Below are 23,094 nucleotides of genomic sequence, written 5' to 3' on the forward strand. Positions count from 1 at the left end.
GCCTATCTGGTTTGAATGGGGCTTTTTAGCACTCAACACCTTCCTAGATGTAGGCATTTTAATTCCCTTGACAAAGCTATACAAAACAGCCCTTATGTCTGCTAACTGAACCCATGTTTCCTTCCTGCACTCTTACACCAGAGCCCTTGAGAAGGCTGGAAAAACTCTGGATCCTAAGGCAAACTCAGACCCATTTTATGGGAAGTATGAAAGGTTCATTTCCAAGCCTCTTTTATGTGTTTGATGTTTAACAGAGTTCCTCATTCAATCCATACTGCGCTATGAAGAAGCTGTGAAAGTTAATCCATTTTAGAGATGAATCAGGGCTGGCAACTGTCCTCAGCCACAGGTCAGTAAGCTCACAATGGATGTGCATCCAGGTGCTCTCTGCTGGGAATGATTCCTTGAAAAACAAAACCTGATAAATGCTCAGTCTCTCAGCACTCAGTTACTTTGGTAGTAGGTAGCTGGCTCAGGGCTGAGTTGCACCTTGGCTCTAGGCAAGACAGAACTGCCAGACAGTGATAGTTTTTTGGATGAGAAACTTGAGGAAAAAAACATTGCACATACTGTCCCTCTGAGGAAAGATCCTTTTTGTGCCAATTATTAATATCCAGGCTTCTCCTTTTGCATATTTCTGCTGGCACTATAATGCCCCAAAATAAAAATCTGTCATGGAAAAAACAGAAAACATAGGCATAAAATATGATAAACCATCTTGTTTTGCTCAGCACATGGGCAAAGGACATTTAACATTTCTGATGCTTGATTGATCACACTCAGCAATATAAGTAGGAACAATGACCTGTTGAAATGGCCAAGTAGAAAAGTTGATCCAATTAGAGAAAATGCCTGCAAATAATTAAATAAATAAATAAAATCACATATATTGAAATTTAGATCTGCCCCAGTTCTGTTTTTTCTTTTTTTTTTTTTCTTTCTTTTTTTTTTTTTTTTTTTCAGCTCCCGCTGTGAGATCTCTGACTCATTTCTGTGATCAGGTCCAGAGAAGTAGGGGTTTGGGTATTTCTTTAAGTGTTACACAAGAAGTTAATCTACATTAACTTTGAAGAAATGTTAAGATCCTCATGCTGTCAATTTAAGTCTTACAGAAATTCATCTTTAATCTGAGTTTTAGTGTCAATGACCAGTTCACCCCCTTTAAGCAAAACTGAAGACATCCCTGTCCAAACTCAAAAACTCTGAGTAAGATACCTGAAAAATGTATTTTTGATACAAAACCAATTAGTATAATTTCTTTTATATCTATCAGCTGAGCAAATATTGGAAGTGCATGATTATTGCACTGTTCTTTTTTAAGCCCCTCATTTTCAAACACAATTTCAGTCTTTCCTTTAGAAGCTTTAACTTCTGTAGTCCGACACAGAACCACAGTGCATGCTTAGTGCACTACAGTTTTGTTCACATCCTTTTTTCATTGTCATATATTTCTTTAAGTAAAATTGCAATGGCTAAAATACATACCATATTGGGAAATCTATTTGCTTCAAGTCATAGCTGAGGCCAGCACCTTCCTCCCTTTTAAGAACTGTGAATACTGCCTACTCTTGGATGTTCTGAAGTGTATGTTAGGTTATTGTTTCCTATTTGGTGAAAAATCATCCTCTAATTTTAGCCTAATAAGTGAGAGTTTGGTAGTTCACAGGGAGCTGTCCTTCTCAGTTGGGGTCATTTTGTTGTGCAGCTCCTTTCTAAGCACAGCTGCTGGAGTTCAGCAGAGCAATCTCTAACAAAGCTATCTTAAGAAAAAACAATATAGCTGTTAGAAATGTTATCACTTGAATTAACATACTCAGTTTTATCTGGGGGAAGGTTGTGCTAATGGGCATCAGGGACTCCCAAGAAGATAAAACTGTAAGATATGAGTATGCTCTCAGAACAGCAGTCTTTAGTATTGCAAATGATATCTAATATCCTCCCTGTCTTTGGTCTGGGTTTTGAGCTTTCTGTGTTGTGTCATCTTTTGCCTCACTTGCTGACCCAGTCTCACCTGTCCAAGCATGTTTATTACTGAAAAATCAAATTATCACTTTTGACATGGGAAATCCTAGGGCATGGAATTTGCAGTGCCAGCAAATGGAAAAAATCCTGAAGGAACAAAGAAGAAAACAAAACACTTTCTGCATTAAAATAATCTTCTGGCTATAAATTTACTTACCTATATACTCATAAAATTAAAAAATATATAAATTTTAATTATAAACACTGATGCCAAATAACAAATTTTAGAAAATATTTGATGATGGATCTTGGAGATACAAGCTACCTGTTTTCTCTACAGTCTTATAGAATAGCCATCACTGATTCTGAAGGAGTCCTCAGAGATTCGTTCATGTCATTAATGTCTATTACATGTGCTGGCTTCTCCATTCCTCTCCTCATAAGTTGTACATAATGTTCGGATGGACTGCATGTTGAACACAAGTCAGCAGCGTGCTCTGGCAGCAAAGCAGGCCAAAAGCCTCTTGGACTGCATTAGTGAGAGCACTGCCAACAAGTCAAGAGAGGTTATCTTCTCTGCTCAGCACTGGGGAGACTTGTCCAGGGTTCTGGGTCTAGTTTTGGGCTCCCCAGTACAGAACAGATATGGAGGTACTGGGGCATATAAAGCAAGAGGCCACAAAGATGTTTACAGGATGAGAGCATCTGACATATGAGGAAAGGCTGAGAGCTTGGGTTGCTCAGTCAGGAAAAGATGGCTCAGGGAAAAATTTATCTTTTTTTATAAATAAATATAATTTGAAGGGGGGAGTAAAGATTGAGACAGACTCTTCACTGTGGTGTTCAGTGGTGGGACAAGAGGCAATGGGCACAAACTGAAATATGGAAAATTCCATTATAAAAAAATTTTCACTGCAAGGGTGACCAGACACTGGAACAGTTTGTCCAGACAGGTTGTGGAGTTTTTATCCTTGCAAATAATCAAACCCAACCGGACATAGCACTGGCAATCTGCCCTCCCTGATATGCTTTGAGCAGGGGAGGTTGAACTTATGATCTCAAAAGGTCCCTTCCTACCTCAACCATGCTGTGATTCTATGATTTGTTGAAAGTTATTCTGGCTATAAATAATCCTAAACCACAAGAAAGCTTGCAAATAGATTAAAACTTTTAGACCCACGTCTACTTTCTGTGCAAATCTATGCAAAGCTATGGACAGTTCATTTCAATGATGTTCAAGTTCACTCCAATACTCCAGATTTATCTTCAGGATATATATAAATGCTGGCTAGCATCAGCACTATCTTCAGACCAAGTACCTCACTTCCACTTTGAGTTTAGTTCAAGTTCACACTGGCTCTGTATCCTGAATATCACAAATCCTCTTGGAATGAGCTTGGGACTTATCTGCACAGCTAGTCATGCAACCCAACTCCAGGAAGGAACAGCCACACTTTGCAGAGGGTGAAATTCAGGCTGTTAGCTTTCTAAAGTTTAGGCATCCTATCTGAATTAGTTATCTGTGTCCTTACCAGACACAATCTACAGGTACAAAATGTACACTCCTAACGTAAACTAATTGTCTAGACTCTGCACAGTTAGTGGAAGGAAATAGCTAATCTCTTGCTTCAAGGCAGATGTCTAAAACCATTAGATGTCTCATTCTTTAGAAGTGCCTTTTTCTCTCCTCTGCCTACAAAAAGATTCTGAATAATTAACTCAGATACAGATGTTTATAATATAGATGTCTAAAATTAGATAAGCTGACTTTGACTATCAAGGATCATGAACCCAGATGTCAAGTGAGTCTCGGTGTCTTGCTAGCTTGCTAACTACTTTCAGCATGTTGGCACTATCATTAAGTCATGCCTGGGAGTGCATTAGCAGTAACATGACTGGGAGGAGTACCTAATTGAGCTTAATCCCTAGTCCTATAGCTGCTCATACACAGTAGTAAATTGGCACAATGTTGCTCACCAGTGGATAACCTCAAATACCTGTTTCCCAGGCATATCCTGTTTTCTCCACCCATCTATATGATGAGAAAGAGCATTTTCTTGTTCAGCAGCGTTTCCAAAATTTGTGGTCAGACATTTGCCCTGCTGCTGAATATCTCTGTGAACTCAGGCATGTCTGCCAAACTCCTGTTCCCAGTTATTCAGGTCTTAGGATTCTGCTGAAGTTAATAGCTATGGGTTGGTTGCCTGAGAATCTTTGAAGGTCAGAGAACTGCTCTAGCACATGCAATGCTCAAAGTTGCAAGAGAACAACATTCATCTGAATTTGTGCCATTAGCAACAACTCTTTATTTCACATCTCTGTGAACTGTTCTTACAGATATTATTTATGGTGAAAGAAAACAAACAAATAACAGAGCTATCTATCTGAAAGGAATCATGGAGGGGTTCAGATAAAGGGGAAAGAAGAGCAAAGCAAATGGGGTGTGACAGATAAGTTCATGGCATTCTTGAAAGTGTTGGTCCACCAATTAATTGCGGTAATAAAAGCACACATTATGTAACTTTATGTCAAACACCTCTCACTTTAATGCCTCTGAGTAATAGGCACAAAGAGAAAATGGAGGCTTCTATAAATACAGGAATTAGCTTCTGTAAGCTCGGTCTCTTTAAAATTAGATGTTTGCTTTAAGTATCTGAATGATACACGTTCAGATCTCTCATTGCTGCTAGCCCACGAGCTGACAAAATAAACACTTTCACTATTAAATTCAAATCCCACCACCTGAAGGTATCTTCAGACAAAAAAGTACAACTTGTAACAACCTTTTATATACAGTACATCTGTTCCTATCTAAGTATACCAAAGGCAACCTCTTTAAAGAGATCTTTCTTCTCATCAAGGTGGTATTATACTGAGAACATACTCATTTGTATAGTAAATGCTGTGCTGAACAGCTTACTTGGAAGGAGTCTTCTTTTTATTATTATCATTGTTATTATTATTATTATTATTAGCACATTCCTAGTTAGCACAAAACCATTACTCACTGTTGATCTATGGACTGCAGGTGCAGACTGTAAGACATATCATTATAGATTTTTTTTTTAAGTCAGCAATGAATACCACTGACAGCCTAAATTAAAGCACAGATTTTTTTCCCCAGATGCCTTCCATTTTGGGAAAAGGCTTTAAGGTCTGTCTTTTCAGACATATAGTAATTCAGAAATATAGTAATTGGCTTGGGCTGGAAGGGCCCTTAAAGACTATCTAATTCCAACACCCATGACATGGGCAGGGATATCACCCACTAGACAAGGTTGCCCAGGGCCTCATCCAACCTGGCCTTGAACATCTCCAGGGATGGGGCATACAGAACCTCTCTGGGCAACCTGTTCCAGTGCCTCACCACCCTATGAGTGAAGAATTTCCTCTTAACATCCAATCTAAATCTCCTCTCTTTTATTTTAAAACCTTGTCCTATGACTTTCTGTGGATGCAATAAGTTGCTCTCCATCTTTTTTATGTCATGTTTAAGTACTAAAAGGCTGCAATGTGTCCTCCTAGCCTTCTATTCTGCAGGCTGAACAGCCTCAGCTCTCTCAGACTTTCTTATAGGAGAAGTGCTCCAGCCCCCAATCATCTTTGTGGCCTCCTCTGGACCTACTCGAACAGGTTCACACATTACTTGCACTGGGGGCCACAGACCCCAAGGGATGCAGGACTCAAAGTGAGGCCTCACAAGGGCAAAGCAGAGGAAAATAATACCCTCCCTCCACCTGCTGGCCACTCCTCTTGTACTTCTTGTTGCAGCCCAGGATGCAGTTGGCTTTCTGGGCTGCAAGCACACGCTGCTGGCTCATGTTAAGCTTTTTGTCCCCCAGAACCCCCAAGTCTTTTTCAATAGGGTTGCTCTCAATGAATTCTCTTCCCAGTCTGTACTCATGGCTGGGATTGCTCTGACCCAGGTGCAGAACCTTGAACTTGGACTTATTGAGCCTCACATGTTCAGATGGGCCCACTTCTCAAGGTTCATTTGGATGGCATCCCTTCCTTCTGTTGCATCAACAGTACCACTCAGCTTGGTGTCATCTGCAGACTTTGTGAGGGTGCACTGTCTATCCCACTATGTCATTGATAAAGATCTTAAACAGTACCTGTCCCAAGACAGACCTCTGAAGGAAACTGCTTGTCACCATCCACCACCTGGACATAGAGACATTGACCACTACTTTCTGGGTGCAGCCTTCAAGCCAATTCCTTATCCACTGAATAGTCCACCCATCAAACCCATATATTTCCAGTTTGGAGACCAGGATGTCATGTGGGACTGTGCCAGAGGCCTTATGAAAATTCAGGTAGATGACATCTGTCGGTCTTCCTTTGTTGAGCAGTGCAATCACTTCATCATAGAAGGCTACCAGAAAGGTCAGGCACAATTTGCCCTTGGTGAAGCCAAATGTTCACAACAAATGCTCACAACATTTATAAATGTTTGTAAATAAAGGCAAATGTTCACAGAATTTTATAAATGAAAATAGTAATAGAAAGGTTTTTTGTTTTTGTAGTAGTAGTTATATTGATAAGCCTTTCTCATTATGAAGAAATGGTACAGCAAAAAGCAGGCTGTAGGAAAGAAGAATTATTCAAGGGAAGAATTCTGAAGGCTTGCAATTGGTCCCTGTGGACTTATTTGCAAACAGCCTGACAACAGCACTGCTCACCAAACCCTTGGGTGCTGTCCCTGCAGAAGCATGTTTTTTCTCTTCATTCCAACGCTTTACATAACAAGTTAATAAAATGTTCAGGATTTGCAAACACTTCTATTGTTAAATAAGTTATTCAGAAAATTATAAGCAGCTCCACAGAAGGAGGAGTCCACTATTGATCCCTCTCTAACAAGAACTTTAATACTGAAATATTTGACAGGCTAATGTCATAACACTTCTACATCTCTCACTATTTATAGGTTTCCTAAGTACTTGTGATCATCATGTTCCAGTAAAGCATACTAGATGATTCCTAATTTTTGTTTTGATGTCAATGCTTTCTTTTATTTTGGACAAGCTAACAGACATTTCTGAGTGTCAGTAAAATGGGGAGTCTCACGGTTCAGGAAAGCAGAGACTGAAAGAAGAGAACATTGAAGGTTAGTTTTCTTTCTCTCCTGATACTCCCCTTTTATTAGCAATTTCCTGAAATAGAATTATGTAAGTTCTTAATTAATAACATAGAGGCACATTTTGTATTTTACTTCTCTTTCTTGGGAGACAATATAAACAGAAATTATTTCCTATCCTAGAGCATTATTAGATCAAGTTAATTTTTGTAAATAGTTTTCACAATGAAAAAAAAAATCTTGAATAAGTTCCTTAACGAAAGGGGTGAGAAAACAAAATGCTTAGGTGATTTTAAATAGATTTTTTTTTTAAACAGTTGGTCATAGTATGTGTTGTTACAAATATAGATGATATATTTTCTGTCTGAAATGCATGATATTTCAAGAAACAAAAGTAAATATTTGAGCTGGTACAATTCCCAAGGAAATTATATACTCATATCTTTTGAAATTGAAGTTCTATGTCTTGGGTGGATCTTAGCTCTTTCCAGTTATCCCAGAGAGAAATCTATAAGATGCCTCTGACTTGAGTATTTATGTATGTGATATTACTGCATCAGAGCATTCTGCAGGCTCTGATGCTTGCCTTTTTTTTTTTTTTTTTTTTTTTTTTAAATATAAATACTGCATGTTTTTTTTATAAAGCAGACTGGAGTCTGGAATTTTCTTGGTCTTAAATTAATGTCCTAATCAAAGTTTATTCTGGCTCCCAAAGGCAGATATGATACTTTAATTCTCTGCTGTCACAAGAAGCACAGGAAAAAGACAAGAAAAGGTGATTTCTATGTACTGAAGTCAGATCTTTTCTGAGTGAATACAGTTACTTAAACTAACAGGTAAGCTGTGCTTTTTTAACAGGAAAGGAAATAAGTAAATTTAATTAACAAAAAAGAAAAGAAAACAATGCATTTTAACCCATGAAAGTATAAGATGACATTAGACCTGCATAACATACCACAATATACAGAAATTTCTCATAAGACCAATATTATGTTCATAGCATATTAAAAATCCCCTTGATTTTCAAAAATGTGCAGATAGTTTTATAATTATTGTTCTGTTTCACTATATTCAGCCATCGGCACGTTCCTTTCATTGTAATATATATGTTTAGGGAGAATTTTAGGGAGAAAAATATTTCCCTGCATGTGATAGCATGTGTTCCCTTTGCATAGGCTGAAATAAGTGAACTGAAGGAAAATGTCAGCTGCTTGTGCAGACAGCCAGCTTACAGTAGTACAGAGAGATAGTATACATAAAACAAGAGTGTCACATTTAAATGGCAGCATACAGACATACACACCCTGCATGAGTTGCTCAGCCTGCACCACCTTAATGTCCAGAGGCCCTTGCTGACAGGTTAAGAGTAAGTAATTGCATCAGGATTGCTTATGAGCCTCAGTGTCCTGGCAAGGATGTTCAGATCCTTTGTGCTGTGACAATCTCAACTAGCCATGGGGGAGCCTGTGATTTAAATCAGCAAAGGAAGAGCTGGGTGTAGCATTCTCAGTGTGGATTAGAGACACATGCAGGATGAAAACTTGACTCCCTCACTCTCGAGAGAACACCTGTTGCAGTTTAACTTGGCAGGCAGCTAAGAACCACACAGCAGTTAGCTTTCTCCCCCTCCTACACCAATAATGAGGTGGGAGAGAGAAATTACAAATAATAATAATAATAATAATAATAATAATAAAAAGTAAAGTAAAAAAAAACTAAAAAACTCATGGATTGAGGTAAAGACAGTTCAATAAAACAGAATAATAATAAATAATAATAACAACAACAACAACAACAATGATTATACAAGGCAAGTGATGTACAATGCAATTGCTCGCCACCCTGACTGATGTCCAGATCATCCCTGAGCAGGGATCACTCCTCCCAGGCCCAGACAGCTCTCTCACATTTATTGTTCTGTGTGGTGCCATATAGCATGGAATATCCCTTTGGTCAGCCTGGGCCAGCTGTCCTGGTTCTGTCCCCTCCCAGCTTCAGGTGGACCCCCAGCCTCATTGCTAGGAGGGCAGCACAAGAAGCAGAAAAGTCCTTGCCTCTGTGTAAGTACTGATCTGCGAAAACTGAAAACATTGGTGTGTTATTGGGATTATTCTTGTCCCAGCTAAAACCACGACAAAACTTCAGTTATTCTGAAGAGTCTGATCCCTTCTGCTCCATCGAATAACAGATGTGCTGAGGTTTCTCAGTTCCTATCATTTTTGGCATGGGATGTTATGAGATAGCTCACTGTCATGTTTAGACTGAGTTTTCAGGACCAATTCAGAGAGACTGAGATTTCTAAATAATCCTTTCTCTAGGAAACACCTATAATTTAAAACTCTTTCAGCATGTATTTCTCAGTCAAAAAAAAAAAAAGTCTTTCCAATTTAATTCTTATTTGCAACCTAAGTATTTTGCTGGAATCCCATCAGCTTTTTCTAAGCGATCAATGCCTAAAAGAATTTTTACAAATATGCTCTTGCTCAGGCAGCATTTTGGTATATTCTGTTGCAATTAGATATCAAAAATGCATGTTAACTCCAGATTCTGAAAATATGTGGCATGTCTAAACATGAAAGAATGTGAATAATAATAGTTAATAGCAGTTAGGTAATTATTTGCTTCAGAATATTTACCTTGTTTCCTTTCACATTTGAAATGATCAGGGAAAATGATTGGCTGAGTTTCATTCTCTTTTGTCACCTGAGGTTTGTCATCTGACCTTTAACTGGGGCTGATGTCAGGATGATGTCAGGAGAAGTCAGATGGTACAGCAGTCCAGTATTTCATTATCTATTGCCTCCAAAGGACCTAACTCTTATGTAGCACAGGTCACAGCTTGGTGACTTCTGCTAAGCCTCATGGGGATAAAAGCCTGTCACTCATATATATTGTGGCCTTTGCTTCAAAAACATCAGGATCAAACAAGCTTAGGGAAGGCATTAATTTTCAGATGAGCTGAGTTTTCTAAGCCTGTGAGTTTAAGTTTAATATAGCAAATGAACTCCTTACTGCAGTCTTTTTACTGTGGTTAAAATAAAATAAAATAAAATAAAATAAGTTTTGTGATTGTCTTCAGAAATATCAATGTCCATTTCTATAATCTTTTGGACTGTGTAATTTAGTGCAAAGATAAGCCATAATGATGTCAAAATGTTAATACTTAGTTGACCAAATGATATTCTTTCTGGTAAGTATCATAACCTGCTCCAGAAGCTACAGAACAAGGAAGGGGGAGGTGGGCAATTTGTCTTTAACATGAAACTCTTTCTTGACCCTATTTCAATAAGAAAAGAAGTATTTTCCATTCCCAAGGACCATCACAATACAAGCAGACCAGATTCCAACTCATCAGTGCCTCTGGTCTATTACAGATTGAACATGCTTATTTGTGTGTGTGTGTAAATATTAATTAACCTTATTAATAACATTTACTGCTAATAAGCAATAAAGAAGAAAGGAGAAATCAAGCTATAGAAAGACCAGTCTTTCTACAAATTCCTTGTGTATCACTAAGTAAACTGAAGATGTTCTTTTTGTCTTGGAATATGTCTATTGCTGCTGAATGAGAAGAGACCTAAATTTATTCTTCCAATTGTCATCTCAGCTCAAAAAAAAACAAGAGAAAAATATACCAGAGAACCTGAGATGGTTAGAAATCATACAGGATTTATTCTTTAAGGATTAGCACTCTATTTATGCTGCTATTGAACTTTTGAAGTTCAGATGACTTCCATCAAGTAAACTCACCTGCCTTTGTACTACACTTTCCTGCATTTCAGATTACAAGATTATCTGAGAGATGAACGAATTTTCAGCACTGATTTGGATAGGTATTTTCCCACTTTGTTGCTCCATAGAATAAAATCAATATTGTAACCCACTTTGAAAGAGTTTGTGTTTGCTCAGTGACAGCCATATGTTCAGCTGGAGGGTGAAATACTTTGGATACTGAGGGGTTACCATGTAGAGTTGAATTACAATGAATTAACACATGAAAAAGTCATTTTAAAATATTCTAGTTTTTTTTATTACAGGTTACTTGTCTAGGCAAAATGATTTAATAAAAAGAGCTTTTTAATCATGATAGAAACATATTTTCATCAAACTGAGCTGCACACTTTAATTAAATAGGATAGAAAACAGAAGATAAGTTCTGCAATGTTATCTTTTGTTGAGGCTCCAGGGGACAAAGGAAATCCTTTCAAAAGCTGACCTTTCACAAGGAAAGCCCATTTCAGTATGTATCTATTTCTTATCTCTGCATGAGTGATTTATGCAGGTAAGTGCCTGCTCTTGAGATGAGAAGATACTTTGTCAAGCATTATAATTCCAAGCAGTAAATTGACCGACAGGTCTAGAGCCTATTGTTGTGAAAGAGACATTATTCCTTGGAAGGTTATAATGGATTAAAAAGCCTTTACTTCTTAAAGTGCAGATTGTAGCTTAGGTGACTGCTAAAATCAAAACTGATATCAGTGTATTTTGTGGCAAGAGGAATCGGAAGGTATGTCAATTTACACTTGCTAAACCATATTTCATATTTTATTTTGTCTATAAGACACGTTGAAAGCCATGGACCCATATTCAGCTCTTTGTGTTGATTTCAACAAGGCATATCATAAAAAAGTGAAGGTTGCTTAACAAAACTGTGGGAATTTAGAGCATAAATACAAAAGTTAAACATGGATTTATGCTTGCAAGAAGAGCCCTAATGTAATGTTAATTCCATTATCATCATTTGTAGTCAGTTTTGTTGAGCATACCAGTTGTTACAAGAAAAGAGAGTGGGTAGGAAAACATTGTCAAAAAGGAGCCCCTCAAAGTCCTTCTGTTTTCTTAGTGCACTCAGACAGAGGCCAGGACAGCTTTGACTGGGCCTGTACTTCTGAACTGTGCACCTAACAACACACTGCCAGACTTACCCAGGGAGGCTATTTGCAAGCATCAGTGAGTTTGCTGGATTTAGACACTTTTTTTTGGACTAGATGATGTTGTAGGTCCTTCCCAACCTTGTGTTTCAAGATCCGGTTTGCCAGGGCCCCATCCAGCCTGGCCTTGTAGACCTCCAGGGATGGCGCATCCACAACCTCTCTGGGCAACCTGTTCCAGTGTCTCACCACCTTCACGGTAAAGAATTTCTTCCTAACATCCAATCTAAATCTCCTCTCTTCTAGTTTAAAACCATTCCCCCTTGTCCTATCATTATCTACATGAGTAAAGAATCCCTCTCCACCCTTTTTATTAGAACTCTTTAAGTATTGAAAGGCTGCAATAAGGTCTCCCCGGAACCTTCTCTTCTGCAGGCTGAACATCCCCAGCTCTCTCAGCCTTTCTTCATAGGAGAGGTGTTCCAGCCCTCTGATTATCTTTGTGGCCTCCTCTGGACTCATTCTAACAGGTCCACATCTTTCTTGTGCTGGGGGCCTCAGATCTGGACTTAGTACTCCAAGTGGGGCTTCACAAGGGCTTACCATAGTAATAATCTTCTGTCAATCACTAGGTCCACATCTCTCTGAGTTAGCCTAACTGCAGAAAAATTGTTATTCAAGAGCTGGTAAGGAAGGACAGGGGTGTAATATTGACTGTGCTTAAACAACGAAACATAATAGAGTCTAGCCTCTTATTTATATTTCTTTAACTATAGACTGAGGGAGGGAGAGAGAGCTAGGGAGACGAGATAAATTAAAAATTAAGGCTTACAAATGTGCTATCTGTAGCTAATTGAGTAGCTGTGGATACTCTGTTGTTTGCATTCTTCCTGTGATTTGTTAGGGGGAACTCATTGTTCCATTGAACAGCATCCATTTTTGAAATTGTTTTCTGACTGTCAACACACGAGGTTAAACCACAACCTCTGATGCAGGCACAGAGGCATTTTACCTCACTTTAAATATTTACAAAACAGGGACATCTATCCAAGGTAGTTGCTTAAAAGCCTTTTTACTGAGGCCACTGATTATAGTAGAGAATCAGCCATCTGTACAAAATGAAACTTCCCATCTAATATAAGTGTCAAAAGTACATTATGAATGCCTCCAAGGAGTGTCCTATAAGCTTGAAAAATGAGAAAACACTGATGTATGTATTATATGTGCTAAAAGGGCTTTCAATGCACTCATTAGAGAAGGGTCTGATCTTATCCTAACAGCAAAGTGTCCCAGCTTTGCTTAGCTTTGAGCAAAACTCAACTTTGAGCTCAAACTGATACAGTTACTGCCACAAAGGGTGGCAAACACAACTCAATTTAGAATCATAGAATCATAGAATCATAGAATATCCTGAGTTGGAAGGGACCCTTAAGGATCATCAAGTCCAACTCTTGACACCGCACAGGTCTACCCAAAAGTTCAGACCATGTGACTAAGTGCACAGTCCAATCTCTTCTTAAATTCAGACAGGCTCGGTGCAGTGACCACTTCCCTGGGGAGCCTGTTCCAGTGTGCAACCACCCTCTCTGTGAAGAACCCCCTCCTGACGTCCAGCCTAAATTTCCCCTGCCTCAGCTTAACCCCTTTCCCGCGGGTCCTGTCACTAGTGTTAATGGAGAAAATGTCTCCTGCCTCTCGACACCCCCTTACGAGGAAGTTGTAGACTGTGATGAGGTCTCCCCTCAGCCTCCTCTTCTCCAGGCTGAACAGGCCCAGTGACCTCAGCCGTTCTTCGTATGTCTTCCCCTCAAGGCCTTTCACCATCTTCGTAGCCCTCCTCTGGACACTCTCCAACAGTTTCATGTCCTTTTTATACTGTGGTGCCCAGAACTGCACACAGTACTCGAGGTGAGGCCGCAGCAGCGCAGAGTAGAGCGGGACAATCACCTCCCTTGACCTACTAGCGATGCCGTGCTTGATGCACCCCAGGACACGGTTGGCCCTCCTGGCTGCCAGGGCACATTGCTGGCTCATATTCAACTTGCTGTCTACCACGACCCCCAGATCCCTCTCTTCTAGGCTGCTCTCCAGCGTCTCATCGCCCAGTCTGTACGTGCAGCCAGGGTTTCCCCGTCCCAGGTGCAGGACCCGGCACTTGCTCTTATTGAACTTCATGCGGTTGGTGATCGCCCAGCTCTCCAACCTGTCCAGATCCCTCTGTAAGGCCTTTACGCCCTGAGTCCACAACTCCTCCAAGTTTGGTGTCATCAGCAAACTTGCTCAAAATACCTTCTATTCCTACATCCAGATCGTTTATAAAAATATTGAAAAGTACCGGCCCTAAAATGGAGCCTTGAGGGACCCCACTGGTGACCGCCTGCCAGCCTGACGCAGCCCCATTTACCATAACCCTTTGGGCCCTGCCCGTTAGCCAATTGCTCACCCATCGTATAATGTTTTTATTTAGCTGTATGGTGGACATTTTGTCCAGTAGGATCCTATGGGAAACCGTGTCAAAAGCCTTGCTGAAGTCCAAAAAAATCACATCAGCTGGTTTCCCTTGGTCCACCATACGGGTGATCTTATCATAAAAGGAAATCAGGTTAGTTAGGCAGGACCTACCCTTCACAAACCCATGCTGGCTGGGACCAATGACTGCTTTGTCCCCCAGGTGCGCCTCAATAAGTTCGAGAACCAACTTCTCCATGATTTTACCAGGCACTGACGTGAGACTGACAGGCCTGTAATTGCTAGGGTCTTCTTTCTGACCCCTCTTGAAAATCGGCACAACATTTGCCAGCTTCCAGTCTACCGGGACCTCTCCAAATTCCCAGGATCGTTGAAAAATAATTGAAAGAGGTTCCGCGATGACGTCCGCCAGCTCTTTCAGCACCTGGGGATGAATCCCATCCGGACCCATGGACTTGTAGGGATCCAGGTGGAGTAGCAAATCCCGCACACGTTCAGGGTCAGTTGGGAGTTTGTCATCCCCACCGTCCCGGTCCTCCAGCTCAGGGCACCCTGGGTCCCGAAGCCCATCATTGGCATTGAAGACAGAGGCAAAGAAGGCGTTAAGCGTCTCTGCTTTGCCTATGTCATTGTCTGTGAGGAGACCTTCCCTATCAAGGAGCGGCCCTATGTATTCTTTAGTTCTCCTTTCTCCATTCACATATCTAAAAAAAACCTTTTTATTTTCTCTCACAGACACAGCCAGCTTCAACTCTAGCTGTGCTTTGGCCACACGAACTTTCTCCCTACAAACACGAACAGCATCCCTGTATTCTTTCCATGACACCTGGCCCTCCTTCCAGTAGCGAAACACTCTCTGTTTCCGCCTAATCTCCATTAGAACGTTCCTGGTCAGCCACGCCAGCCTCCTGCCCCGCCTGCCTGACTTGCGATATTTAGGAATTGCCTGATCTTGTGCTTCTAGGAGGCATCGCTTAAAGAGTGACCAGCACTGGTGGACATCGAGGCCTTCAAGAGCAGTTTCCCAGGGGACCTTGCTGACTAGTTCCCTGAGCAGCCTGAAGTCCGCTTTCCCCATATCTAGGGATGAGGTTTTGGTGGCACTTTTCCTTCTGTCACCATAAATTTTGAACTCAACCACTTCATGGTCGCTATGACCGAGGCGGCCACCAATCACCACATCTCCCACCAGACCCTCTCTGTTTTCTAGCAACAGGTCTAGGAGGGCTCCTTTCCTAGTTGGCTCCGTTAGCACCTGCACCAAGAAGTTATCATCTAGGTGCTTCATGAACCTCCTGGACTTGCTCGTGTCAGCCGTGTAGCACTCCCAGTTAACGTCCGGCAAGTTGAAGTCCCCCATAAGGACAAGGGGAGTTAATCTCGAGGCCTCTCTTAGTTCTGTAAAGAATAATTTATTGGCGCTATCGTCCTGGCCAGGTGGTCTGTAATAGACTCCCACAACGACATCCCCTTTATTCGTTCGTCCCTTGATCCTTACCCAGAGGCTCTCAACTTTGCCATCGCCGACCTGAAGTTCCACACAGTCCAGCCCCTGCTTCACATACATCGCCACCCCACCACCTCGCCTACCCTGCCTGTCCCTCCTGAAGAGCCTGTAACCATCTATCGCAACACCCCAGTCACAGGACTCATCCCACCAGGTTTTGCTTATGCCGATGATGTCGTAGTTGCGGGACTGGGCCAGGACTTCTAGCTCATCCATTTTATTCCTCATACTGCGTGCGTTCGTGTAGAAGCACTTCAGGTGCGTCTCCTTACACTCAGCACCTTGTGGATCTGACCGAAGGACCTCACTGGCACACAGCCCCTCTGATTCTAGCGTACCATCCCTTAGGTCTTCACCGGCGTGCCTGGTTTTAGCCCCTTCCCCCTTTGACTCTAGTTTAAAGCCCTATCTATCAGCCCTGCCAACTCCTGACCAAAGATCCTTACCCCTCTCCGAGAGAGGCGCATCCCATCCGGTGCCATCAGGCCCAGTGTAGCGTAGACCTTCCCGTGATCAAAGAAACCGAAATTCTGCCGGTCACACCAGTCTCGAAGCCATGAGTTTATGTGAACAGCACGCCTTTCAGCTTCGATCCCCCCTATCGGAAGGACAGAGGCAAACACCACCTGCGCCCCTGATCCTCTAAGTAGTCGCCCCAAATCCCTAAAGTCTCTTTTGATCGCCTTCGGACTTCTCGTTGCTACTTCATCGCTACCAGCCTGAAAGACCAGTAGCGGATAGTAGTCAGTGGGCCGTACCAGGCGCTTGACTTTCTTGGCAAAGTCTCTCACCCGAGCCCCAGGGAGGCAACAGACTTCTCTGCGGGTTGGGTCCGGTCGGCATATCGGTCCCTCTGTCCCTTTCAGGAGGGAGCCCCCCATAACAATAGCCCTTCTTTCTTTTTTGAATGATGATGTGGCAATGCGATGTGTAGGTCGCCTTGTCTTAGGTGCCCCCTCCAACTGGGACGGGTTTTTGTCTACTTTGTCATTTAGATTGTCTTGTTCTAGTCCTTCATATCGATTATTTAAGGGTAGATGAGAAGGTGAGGTGGGCAGAGAGAAGGCTCGCCTACCACCCTGAATAGGCACCTGCCTCCATTCCCCCCCTTGATCTAGGTCTCCTCCCGCTGCCTGGCAGGAGGAGGGAACCTCCGTCTTCTGCGTAACAGGAGACGCCTGTGCTCAGAGAGGGTAGAGTGCACCTCCACCAGTCAATTTCCCTCTCCGATTCCCTGATGCTCCTAAGCCTGCTCACCTCCTCCCGGAGCTCCGCTACCTGGCTGAGCAGTTCTTCAACCTGGGCACACCTCCCACAGGCATACCCACCACTGCTATCGGAGACCGACAGAAGGCTGGGGCACACTCTGCAGCCCAGGACCTGGACGGCTGCGTGTTTCCCCGAGCCCTCCGTCTGAGTAGCCACACTGGCGACCGTGGCTGGAGATGCCGCACGAGATGCGGAGGCCACGGTTTTCTGCCTGGTCGATACCATGGTCAGGTTCTACGCAAGCAGGTTACAAGCACCGAAGGGGGAGGCAGCTGCAACAGAGCGACGATGGGCCCCCCGCTCGCCCTGCCCGCGCGAACTGCCGCGCAAACTGCCACGCCCTTCGACGTGCCACGTCCTGTTTGCCCGTCCTGTAACTGCCGCGCAAACTGCCACGCCCTTCGACGTGCCACGTCCTGTTTGCCCGTCCTGTAACTGCCGCGCAAACTGCCACGCCCTTCGACGTGCCACGTCCTGTTTGCCCGTCCTGTTCGTCGCGCTCCTGGTCGCTCGCGCTCCCTAGGGGCAACGTTTAAACAGCCTGGGAGGGGGCGCTGCTGGCTCCGCCCGCGCCTCGTCAGCCTCCCTCGCGAGGACAGCCGGGTCCCGGCGGCTCCCCCGAGTGGCCTCGATGCCGGACAAAAAGCCCTGCCCGCCTCAGTCCCCTGCTCCGCTGCAGAACACGTCTGCCCCGGAGCCGATCGCCTCAGCAAATGGCATTTCTTCATTCCTATGAGTTATCAGTATTAATTTAACATGTGATTTTCTAATTAAATACAAGCTTAGAAGACATTTTGAAGATGAAAGAATTCTATAAGGTTATCAAAATGATCTGTGAAGCAAAGGTCAGTTTTGGAAGCAGTCCATATCAGTGCAGGAGAAAAGAACAAAATGCTCTGTCCAGGCTCATATAAAGAATGAAGTGTAGTTTTCAGAGAAAATACTCAGAATAAAACTTCACAGACATCAATTGCAACTATTAATGCATGTTATCAAGACAAGGTATTTCAATATCTGTTACTAAACTGGGTAATCCATCCATACTGTGCCCTGTTAATTAGAGCTTTGGGTGATCCTGGGAAGTGAACTATCTGTGGTTTAAAGGAATCAGGAAAATAATAGATTCTAAGGCAGTACCAAAGGAGGGAAAGGGGGAAGGGGAAAAGGGAAGAGAGGGGAGGGGAAGGGAGAGGAGGGGAAGTAATAGCTAAAAATAAACACAGTTTAGAGGCCACAGATTTAAACAGTAAATATGTAAATACTCTTATCTGTTATATTAAAAACACAGGTTGGTGGACAGGGGTATCAAAACAATAAAAGATTTCCTTCAACAGACCCTCAGGTAAGCCTCTGATTAGAAAGTTCTAGGAGGATATGAATGTACCATATGGTACACAAGAGTAGTCTCCTACATGCAAGCTGAAAAAGTATCTCATTAGTTTGCTGAGCATAAAGCATGTTGAGTGACAGAGCTGGAAAGATGGCCTTCTATATCATTTTGGATGGTTTCAAATTCTCATGTAGTTCTCCTTGTATATTTGAAAGCCTTTAATTTAACCCAAAACAGAACAGATGTTTATTTTCTTTCTGTTCCCTTTTAAACAACAACAACAAAGAATAGCTACTTACTACTTGTAGTTCAGAGCGATGCAAAAGCAACAACACTGTTCTAGATAACGCCAAAGGTAATGAAGAAGCAAAGAATCTTGTTGCCTGAATATGGCAATTGCATTTGCTACAAAACTGTTAACTGAAAACTGGCTTGGTCTTTCCTAGTGACTAATGGAAGATAGTTTACAGAACTGCATACTAATGATAAACCCTTAACGCTGCAACCATCTGGCTTCTTAACTAATTTATGGGCTATCCTGTCACTCTTTAATATTATATTACCTTCTAATATCATCATTTAGAAATCTAAAAATAGTCTCCAATGTCTTGAATAGCCAAGCTATTAAAAATTTAATAAAATGAAATGCAAATATAATGCAATTAAAAATCCATATTGCATATTAACACAACAACACATTGCAAGAATATGGGAAACAATCAAATTAAAAACAAATTAAGAAATATCTATGTAATAAGGAGTTTTACTGTTTCGAACAAATTTACTGTAGACCATGCAGTTTTGCAAATATAAATGATTCAGCAGCATCTCATTAGAAGACACAGTAGGCTTGATTTCTTCTTAAAAAAAAAAAATAAATTAGCCAAGCAGCTGGAATATCCCTTCACTCTCTCTGTGAGTAAAGAATATTAACTGACTTCTACATGCTGGAGCTACAGGCGTGCTTGCATTTTCTCATTCTTTCCTGCAATTTTTCCTATGAATTCCTGCTAACTTTCTGGAGATTATAATTTTGATGATACAATTATATGTTTTTTGTTGTTTGTTTTTTTTTGTTTTGTTTTGTTTTGTTTTGTTTTGCTATAATGTTATCAAGGCCAGCTCAGAGCCCTGTTTTTAATTTCCTTCTTATTCTGGTCTTCAGTTCTGAAGACATTTTGATGATGCAATAACCAAAGGTTGTATATTGTAAATTTTTCAGCTTTTGCAGACATTTCAGCTATAACAGAAAAAAATTAGCTGGTTGTACTAAATCTTCCTAGAGAAGATATTTTTAAGTACAGAGGCATTTAGCTTCTGTTGTCATCATGGGTATGACGAAAGAGATAGATTTCTTCTTGTGTAGGTTACCAGAGCAATGTCTATTTCTTTCCAGCAATGTAGACTGTCCACGAGGAAAACATCCCTTTACATGGTACGTGTTGATAGATTTACAGCACTGCTGGAAACTCATTCTTTCCTGAAGTTCCCAGCCTTATATTTTGCTACCATTACTGGTTTGAAGCACTGCCGTATTTTAAATGCAATGTTTCCCTTAGCAGCAGATCATTTCCTTCACTTGTATTGACCTTAATCCTGGAAAACAAAACAAAACAAAACAAAACAACAACAACAAGATTTTACTCTGAACAAGCAAATAACATTATTGGCAACAAAAAGGAGAACACACAAAAGTCTAAAACATCAGTTCAGAGTGTTCCTGACATTGACTTCTTGAAGAGGGGCAGATAACAATGAAAGGGGGCTGTGACCCGTGGATAATTCAGTTGTTACTGAGAGAGCCATCCTAGGACCTGGTGGACCTGAGGCATTTCTTAGTGTCAGAGAAAGGAAGAATATCTTTGGAAATACTCTGCTTCTCAAATGCTGTCTTTCAGAGAGCAACTTCTCCTTAGGATTTTGGTTCCACTTTTACCTAGGAATTTTATGCATTCTTTTGATATTTAAAAGCCTGTCACATAATCCTCTGGATTTCTGTGTGAATTTACAAGCTATCTTTATGAGCAGCTTTGCTTTAGCTACTTGGTGTCTACAAGAATAATGGCATGTTCCTCAGCTTACTTAAGAACAAAACCCCTTAATGAGAAAAAAATATTTTGAAATGATGCTTCTTTTATTCATGTCTGTTTATTCTCTTAGAAGAGCATTTGAATTGTTATTATAAACATGCATAGCAACATTTTGCAAACCACAAGTTATACAAGTATTTTGGTGCAAGCAGCAGTCTGCTTTTTGATTTCTGCTTTCTTTAGACAGCGTGACTTATTACAAGAATCTTTTTATTGTTTCATTATTACTTGATAGCTTCATATTATAAAAGCATTATTTATACAATATGTTTGACAATCCCACAATGAGAGTTTTGTCGGGAAGTTTCCATAGAAACAGTGCACAACATATTAATAGCTGAAATGTCTGACTTGGGACTTCATCAGTGGGTAGTATTGTTGATAACACAGAATTGTACTTTTAGTCTACAATAAAATACCAGAGGCACCTATGACAAGAAGCCTTTAAATCCTTTAAATGATCTTGTATATAATATTTTTATGCCAACATTTTTGCAATTCTAGCATAACAAAGACATATGACAAATAATTATAACTGTAATAGAAAGACATGTAATTATAGACTTTGTATCTAGATTTGATGCATTTCAGGAAAAAAAAGAAAAAAGTTCATCTTAAACTCAGAATGGCACTTCATTCATTTGTGTCTATTTCTATCAAAATAGATGTCCTGGGGTACCAATTTTATGGCCAAATTAGATGTGGTGTTTTCCTCTAAGCTATGGTTTTGCTTTCAACAAAACTGCCTGGAAACTTTCCACCAGAACACCCCCACATCTACTTTCTCTAAATGGGAGGCAGAAATGTTATAACCTTCCCATGTTCCTGTCACACTCCACCCAAGGTAGGTGTCGCACCCCCAAACAAAAAGCAGAAATATAAATAAATAAATAAATAAACTTGTTTTTTATGTCTAATGAAGTGGAAGTACAGTTATAGAAGCTGGTTCTGCCAGTTGTGTTTCTGGTCTGGATTCAGTGAAACATTCCTTTTTAAACAGGATTCCATCCCAAATCATGTTTCTCCATTACTATTAATATATTTATAATTATATAATTATATAAATATATAAAATTTTTGGATCAATTATATTTGCCTTAGGCCACCATCTCAATTTTTCTTCTGCAACAGTGCTGACTAGAAGTTTGCATTTATGATTTTTTTCTGCAAAATAAAAAATTCCTGGGACTGAAATGCACCCAGCTGCTTCATCAAAGTACCAAATATCATTATGGCTGTAGTAAAGCAATGAGAGCTGGCAATACACCTATTCATAAAAGCCTTGATTAATGGACCCCAATGTCACTGAATCTTTTGAATTCCTCCAAAGGTAAGAAACATGGTGTTCCTGTAAATAGGACATTCTTTCTCTGTAGCAAGACAAAGTATTTTTCCTGTGGTTTGCATAATCACATGCTAAATCTGATATGACAGCTACCTATCTCAGTACAAAGCTTTAAGACCTTTGGATCTCTTTGCCAACTTTAGACATTTTGGTGATAAATCCACCATACCTATCAAACATTTTACAACATACTGGAGGGGAAAAAAAAAAAAAAAAAAAAAAAAGTTAATTTCAGAAACACTGTTTTTTACTTCAGAGCTGTATCTCATAAACAGCCAGCTAAGACAGGTATGTGGCTATTTTGTATCTACAAAGTGGCACAAGGAAGCTTGAAGCTGGGGCCAGCATATTTAGATGCCTAAAATAAGTGGCCTCATTTTCAGAGATGCACAGCACCAACACCTCCTACCAATGGTAAAGAGAACTGTGGTCTCAGTACCTTTTGAAATGAACAATGATTTTGAAATAAAAGCTTTCCTAACTATATAGAGAGATCCTAATGCAGGTATCATAATCTTAGGTGCAAACAGACTCATGTGACTCAGAGAATTTTGTAAGGCTGCTTGGCATCTATCATTCAGATGGTTTTGAGTACATTGGGAACCTTATCCAAACTGCCATTTTATAACAATACTTTGTTTCATCTTCTCTTCCAGTTGAGTCTGCAAGTTTCAAATTATTGGCTGTCCAGTAAAATTCTGTATTTATTACACCAATAAATCTTTTAGGTAACTTGTGCCTTGAAACCAGAGATGCTAGGAAACTATTCAGACCTAATATTTTTAGCTGATTTGATTTCTTCAAGCAAAGTTATTTCTTACCCAGTCTGAGTCAGCCATTTTTCTGTGTGCAGAATGTGTTCTGCCTCAGACTTTCATATTGCACCTTAAGATTCTGGGAGGGAGAGCTGTGTCAAAAATATATTTGTACTCCTTGAGAGCTGTTTATTTCAGCATTCAAGGTTAGAACCTTATCCCAATTTGGGCCTAAAATGGAGCCAGTCAGAGGTGTTTCTTTCTCCTTCCATAATGTTGTTTTACAGTCTGCATAATTTGCAGAAAATATTGCTGTATTCTCCAGCATGGAACATTTTGTTCCAAAGTGCTGCTGTTGCCTTTATCTGCCTTGTGGGGAAGCAATCCCCTTTCCAGCTTTCAACTATGGACAAAACTTT

General features: G+C 40.8%; 1 long non-coding RNA gene across 2 annotated transcripts in view; it reads left to right on the plus strand.

Annotated features, from left to right (window-relative positions):
* The first annotated feature begins 249 nt into the window (after positions 1-249).
* The window catches only part of LOC311430286, a 180,474-nt gene continuing 157,629 nt past the window's right edge, over positions 250-23,094 (plus strand). The window contains exons 1-4 of one of the 2 annotated variants that reach the window (XR_014688666.1): positions 250-349; positions 6,988-7,069; positions 7,755-7,875; positions 17,005-17,130. This is a non-coding gene — a long non-coding RNA (uncharacterized lncRNA). Of the gene's footprint in view, positions 350-6,987; positions 7,070-7,754; positions 7,876-17,004; positions 17,131-23,094 lie in introns of those variants that run through there. The other variant, XR_014688665.1, reaches the window with a different exon arrangement.

The sequence above is a fragment of the Aythya ferina genome (genome assembly GCF_964211825.1).
Source record: "Aythya ferina genome assembly, chromosome: 1".
Classification (NCBI taxonomy): domain Eukaryota; kingdom Metazoa; phylum Chordata; class Aves; order Anseriformes; family Anatidae; genus Aythya; species Aythya ferina.